The sequence below is a fragment of the Cibotium barometz genome, chromosome 8 (assembly GCF_041138505.1).
Source record: "Cibotium barometz isolate CiBa-2024 chromosome 8, ASM4113850v1, whole genome shotgun sequence".
Lineage (NCBI taxonomy): Eukaryota > Viridiplantae > Streptophyta > Polypodiopsida > Cyatheales > Cibotiaceae > Cibotium > Cibotium barometz.
Genome location: NC_141053.1, coordinates 56,719,017 through 56,726,176, shown reverse-complemented (window position 1 = coordinate 56,726,176; position 7,160 = coordinate 56,719,017).

Sequence of the window (7,160 nt, the reverse complement as noted above, 5' to 3'; positions counted from 1 at the left end):
ACACACCCTTTGGCATTCTGTTTGAGCTTCCTTCCCTGGTTGTATGCTTGCAGCCATTCGTGGCTCGCATACGGTGTCCGGCAAGTCCCCAGCTACGACCTGTGCGGCAAAAGCGCACATTTTTGGCGCCGCTGCCGGGGAGTTGCCCTGCACCAAGCTCCAGTTTGCAGCTCTGCTGCTGTTGCGTGAAGTTTAATCTACACTGTAGGAAAGCGACTGTGTGTTTGCTGTTGAGGTGTTTCTGTGGTTTGCAATCTCTGTTTCTGCAATTTGTCTTCTACATTTCTGTTTCTTTTGTTATTTTTCCGCTCCGCGTGTGGGCGTGCGTTATGTTATCTGGTTTCTGCGTGCAGTGGCCTCCTGCAGTTCATCCAAAAGTGAAGATCGACCAAGTGAGTCCGAATCTAATAGAAACACAAATCAAAAACTTGGTAAGAAGAAAATGAGACATAAGCGCCAACGCTATCGAGCTAATGTACGAACTGCAATAAATAAGGAGAGATCCACTGCAGAATGGCTTAGTTATGTAGGAGCCAGATAGCGGATAATTGGGGACAATACCTCCAAAGTGTCATGTGGTGTATTCCGCAACCTCATGACGTCGCCCAATTAGAAATCGAAGAGAAGCCGAAACTAAGTCGTACTGCAAGAAGGCGGTAAAACCAAGAGTTGGCTCAACAACAAAAGGAAGCGGAATTGAAAGAAAAAAGCCTGGCACAACAAGAACCAGTAGACTTACACCCCGCACCCGAGCATTTCAAATCATTCACCACAGGGGAACGTAAAGTAGTCTACACAAAAGCCCAACGAACGCCTACCAATGGGAGTAGCGGTGTCTACGATGGCCCTGCGGTAGTTAAGGAGATAGACTTAGCAGATCCGGGTGAGGAGTCTAAACCAGTTTTTATTGCTCAAGACCTCACCAAGGCGGAAGAAGCTGCACTTACGAAGATTCTTAAAGAATTCAAGGACATATTTGCTTGGACATATCATGATATGAAGGGTGTTCCACCTTCGGTGGTGCAACACACGATTCCAATGATTAGCACTGCTAAACCAGTCCAGCAACGTCCCTACCCAATGAATCCTAAGTACGCAAAGATTGTACAAGAGGAAATTGAAAAGCTGGTAAAATGTGGATTCATATACCCAATTGAGCACTCAGAATGGGTTTCTCCGATAGTCATCGTGCCAAAGAAGAATGGGAAACTCAGAGTGTGCGTTGATCTCAAAAAGGTTAATGCAGCCACCAGAAGGGATCATTACCCCTTGCCATATTCTGAACATGTGCTTGAAAGAGTGGCAGGCAAGGAGGCATATAGCTTTTTAGATGGGTACTCGGGTTACAATCAGATCACAATTGCAGACGAGGACCAAGCTAAAACAGCATTTATCACGGAGTTTGGAGTGTTTGCCTTTCGCGTCATGGCTTTTGGCTTGACCAATGCACCTGCAACATTCCAACGATTGATAAACACGGCCTTTAAGGAATATCTAAGGGACTTCTGTGAAGCTTTCTTAGATGATCTTTGTGTTCATTCCTCTTGGGACGAGCACTTGATGTGTTTACGAAAAATATTTGAAAGGTGTAGATTATATCGCATCTCATTGAATCCTTTCAAATGCCAATTCTGGGTTAAACACGGAGTTATCTTAGGGCATATAGTGTCCAAAAATGGGATTTCCACAGACGAGAGTAAAATCAAGGTCATTCTGGAACTGCCACCACCCACCAACTACAAGGGAGTCCAACGCTTTATGGGCCACGTTGGTTATTATCGAAAGTTTATTCTCTTCTTCGTCGAGATAGCTCGACCATTGTATAAACTTCTCATCGAGTTTATTTGGACCGAAGAATGTGACCGTGCCTATGAGCTATTAAAGAAGGCCTTGGCGAGTGCTCCAATCTTGAGAATGCCTAACTGGGATTTACTCTTCCATGTGCATATTGATGCATCAAACTTTGCTATTGGGTGTGTGTTAACTCAACCTGGAGAACACAAGCTAGACTACCCCATTAGCTTTGCCAGTCGTCGCCAGTTGAACGATGCTGAGATGAACTACACCACTACGGAGCGAGAAGGGTTGGCAATGATATATGTAGTAAGGAAATTTCGTTATTACCTCCTTGCCACCAAGTTTGTTTTCTATGTAGATCATCAAGTATTGTTGTATCTGGTAAACAAACCATGCTCCACAGGAAGAATCACACGATGGCTATTGATTCTTCTTGAGTTTGATTTCACTGTTGTTGTGAGACCTGGCAAAAAACATGTTATGGCTGATCATTTGTCTCGCATACCTAATGGTGAGGCTCCTACAGGGGTTGATGATGACTTACCGGACACTTCCCTGTTCATGGTGGAGACAATGCCTGAATGGAGTGAGAAGATTGTTAACTTTTTGGTTAATGGCTTTCCACCCAAGGAGCTTCGTAAAGATCTAGCTCGAAAGCTGATCAAAGAATGCGAACCCTATTGTCTGATAGCAAGGACTCTTTATAAAAGAGGAAAGGATGACGTTCTTAGGCGTTGTGCCCGAGAGGATGAGTATCTATACATTTTGCAAGAGGCACATATGGGCGTAGCCGGTGGTCACTTCTCAGGAGACTTAACTACGCGAAAGATCTTACAATCAGGGTATTGGTGGCCCACTATGTTCCAAGATGCATCACTCTTTGTGAAGGGTTGCAATGAATGCCAACGATATAGGAAACCCCAAAGGAAAGATCAGATGCCCCTACATCTAATCAAAGTAAACCAACCATTTGAAAAGTGGGGTTTAGACTTTGTAGGTCCAATTAGCCCAACGGCCCAAAACACACAATCTCGCTATATTATTGTGGCCACTGACTATATGACCAAATGGGCTGAAGCGAAAGCAACACGTAAGGCAGATGTGAGGACAACAGCCAAGTTCCTCTTTGAAAATATAATCACATGCTTCGGTTGTCCTTTTGAACTTGTGAGCGACAATGGTACGCATTTTATAAATGAAGTGATTAAGGAGCTCACAACAAATTTCATGATATCCCATCATAAATCTACTCCTTATTATCCGCAAGCGAATGGCCAAGTCGAGAGTACAAACAAGACATTAATCTCTGTTTTGACAAAGACAGTTGAAGCTCATCGCACGGATTGGGATCTAAAGCTCACGACAGCTTTATGGGCCTATCGTACTGCGTACAAAGTGGCTATTAATTGCACACCATTCAAAATGGTATATGGCCAAGAAGCACTCATGCCGTGGGAATTTGTCATTCCTAGTCTTCGTGTTGCTACTCAAGAGGGTTGGGATGGTAATCCCTTAGTAGAGCGTCTATATATCCTTGAGCGGCTAAACGAAGAAAGACAATTGGCTGTATACAATGCCCTTGTGGAGAAGGATAGAAGGAAAAAATGGTTTGATCGCCATCTAAAGGACAAGGACATCAAGGTTGGGGATAAAGTCCTGATGTATGGAGTGCGAAATGAAAAGAAGAAGCTCAAATATGCTGGTAAGGGACCGTATAGAGTATGTGAAATTACACCACAAGGTACCATCAGAGTGGAGACTCTCGACGGAGTTGAAACCATTGGATTCCTTAATGGGAGTAAATTCAAAAGATACTATGACCCCCTGAGCCAGGAGGAGTTACACGCAATCCATCAAAAGAAGGCAGCTAAAGAACAGGCTTAGCTTAAAAAGATACAAGCAAGAGTCGAAGCCAAGGAACGTCAACAGCATGCTAGGAGACAACGAGAAGCCAACTTGGGAATTACGCAAGTATTTTTCGAGGAAGCAGAGGAGGATGCACTGGAATCTGACCCACCACTAAGATACCCAATTGAGTTACAGAGTCCTTACGGGGAGGTGCTGTATAATGCATTATTGGATACAGGAGCTCAACACAATTTGCTATCATATGGCGTGTGGTGTCAACTGGGAAAACCACCTTTATCCAAGAGCTCTATCCAAGTTCAAGGAATCAACAAGAAGAAAACCCCTGTCTCAGGAATTCTGCACACTCCGGTTGCTTATGACAAGGGAACCATAATTCAAAGCTTTTTGGTTATGCCTGCTGGTACCATGGAAGGGACTGTAATCTTAGGGCGCAAATGGATGATGGCCACCAAGTGCAATATCGATTGGGCAACCAGACAAGTCACAACGCAAGAACCAACACTAGGTCTGACTGCTCAAAATCCCGCATCTAAGTCATCCACTCAAATATTAGATAACGAAAAATCACAAAGTCCAGTGGCAAAACCATCTTCGATTGTTGGCCACCCCTCTAACGCTTCAACGCCAAGAGTGGAAACAAGCAAGGTGGTCCCTAAAGCTTCGCTTACTATGCCAAAGAGTACATACAAATGGGTCCCCAAAGCTTTGTTAACAGCTACTTCCCCTGCTCAATCTCGTTCAGCCACCAAGAAGCCCCGTAAAAGGAAAGCAGCTACCCACCCGAAAAAGGGCAAGGTAACATCACGATGGATCCCTAAAAAATTATTAGTAGCCCAAGGGTACTACGAGGGAAATGACCAGATTTGGGTCCCTAAACATAAGGTGAACCCCTCTACATCACCTGTAAAACCTTGCAAACCAATTGTTGCCACCCCAATGACAATTCAAGACCGTGGTAAGGGAAAGGTAACAGAGTGCTCCGCACCACTTCTTCCAGAGTTAGTTTGGATTCCCAAACGATATCGATCATTACCACCTAGCTCAGGAAGGGGGGAGCCACATGAAGCTTCTAGCTCCTCATGCCAGGCACACACTCATATAGAAGTTTCTACATGCTCTACACCTACTCTTGTCAACACCCAACAAAAAACCGATAAGTCTACGTCTCCCCTTGTAATAGTATCGTCGGAAACCATTTCCTCCATTCGTCAATGGGAGCGTACACTACCATCTCTACAATTGGATGTGGCCACAAGGGTCATAAAAAGCTATCTGCCCACATCACAACCTATGACCCGCTGGACAAATTGGTTCCAAGAGGCTGCAACATCATTGCAAATAATATGATCTGCCCAAGGAAAGGGGGAGCATGTACTCACGCTTGACATTCTAATGCTTCCTCCTTAACCTTCTCCCCTGACCATGTAATTGCCAAATTCAAGGGGATGTATATATATAGCTTTATACATTTTAAAAAAAAAACAAAGAAAAGAAAAATAAAAAATAGTAAAAAGAGCAAGAGCACAAAAACAAGAGAAATATCCGTATACAATCAAGAACTAGATTGTCCTGTCATAAACCTACTGATGCTATATCTGTGTTTGCAGATATGGCAGATGCCCGATCATCATACACTTCATCCACTCCTACCTTTGGTGAGAGGTATCATCTGTACCTTTCTCAGATATTCCACATGTGCTATCCTGTAATTGAAACTGAATGGGATCATATAGATGTACTAGCCAGAGAGGAAAATATTGAGGAATTAGAATGGCTAATTCGCCTATTGACCATGACTGACCCCTACTCCGTAGAGGACATATCCCCGACAGCCCAATACTTTCCTTTTCCACAAGATGACTATCCTCGCATGGTTACATTTTTGATGAGTTTATGTGGATGGGAAAATGAAAAGGAAATATCTGACAATGATGAATGGACGGATGAAACTCATGGCACTACTGAGGTTGACTTTATTTGTTTGGATGATGCGGATAGAGGCTTAGCCTTAGGGCTAGAGCCAGGACTCTACAACATCCTCTTACCGTATTCTCAGTAGTAGTGTGGTGACTGGTAGGTAGGTTAGTGTTTTCAAGTTTTTTCTAGTTTAGATTCCTTAAACGAGTCTTGAAATTTTCACACTGATGTGCCTCTCGAGGTATAGTGCTTGTTAGTTGATTGTACAGGTTAAAAAGTTTAAGGTGGGTTCGCTTCCATATCTTGAGACTGCCGCAACGTTCATCAAAATATATCTACATCACATTGCAAGCTGTCTCATCAAATCAAGGAGATCTCCAATTTCAGGTGTAATTCTTCCATACCCACTCTCTTTCGTTTTTTCTGTTCAATTAATTTCATAAACTATACGGCATGACCACATGGAAATTGTCAATGTACTACTTAGTTTTTGAAGTTCCTTGCATGCTAGTGTAAATCATTAATGAGCTTAACTTTATTGGAAATATTCCTAGGCAGCATGACATCTTTAGTTAACCTTGGAATACGATTGTCTTAGGTCTAGGGTCAAACCATCTTAATGTTTGACACCTGGCCATGTGTGTGTTGACCTCTAGGACATAGCTATTACCCCTTTGTCGAAAGGATGCAAGACAAATAATAGTTCAGGAGCAAAGATCAAAAGAAATAGATTTAAAAAAAAGCCTACAATAAATGGCAATACAAGTCTTAATGTGCTTTAATGTTGGCCTATCGCCTTATTGATACTTGGTAGGCGAGGAGTATTCTACTCCAGACCGATGCCTTGGTTGGTAGGGGGTAGCCTTGCCTAAAGTGAGCTAATAGATTCCTGGATAATGCCTTGTGTTAAACATGGTACCAGGATCGATGTTAGTTTTGCCTTAGGAAGGTCGCCATTGTGTGTAAAAATTGTCATGTGCATTAAAAAAAAAGAGAGGCAAAAGGCTCCTGTAACTCTGATGTTTCTTGTGTCCCTAGATGCGTGGTATTAACTTGTTCTTAGAGTAGACACAGTGTGGTCATCTGTTTATTTATTAAGCTTGGTTATTTTCCTTGACTTAGACCAGTTATAAACCTTGATTAACCTTTAACACCTTGCTAACTCTTGAATTCCTTTCAATAATTTTAAACTCCTATTAATTTGCTACACTAGCTCACTCATGTGACCCTTAAACTAAGTTCTCCTAGCAACATCCATTGTGGTCTAACATGCTTGAATTTATACACTTTATATCTTTTGAATTCCAGCATACCTTCACTCTACTTCCCTGTTTTGTAGACGGTCTACCACAACACCCTCTCGAGCTTACCATACCATAGCTTCCGAGGACAGAATCTACATCAGGAAGGGGGGCATGTTAACCCATGGCGGACATGGCGACGTACTATATTTTACGTCATTAATTTAAATATTCTGAGCCATGGGCCAGGCTTGTCGGCACCATATGTTAAGGATGAAGGGATTGGGTGATCGCCGATGAGAGGCGCACCTTGGATATCAGTAGGATAAGGGTTAG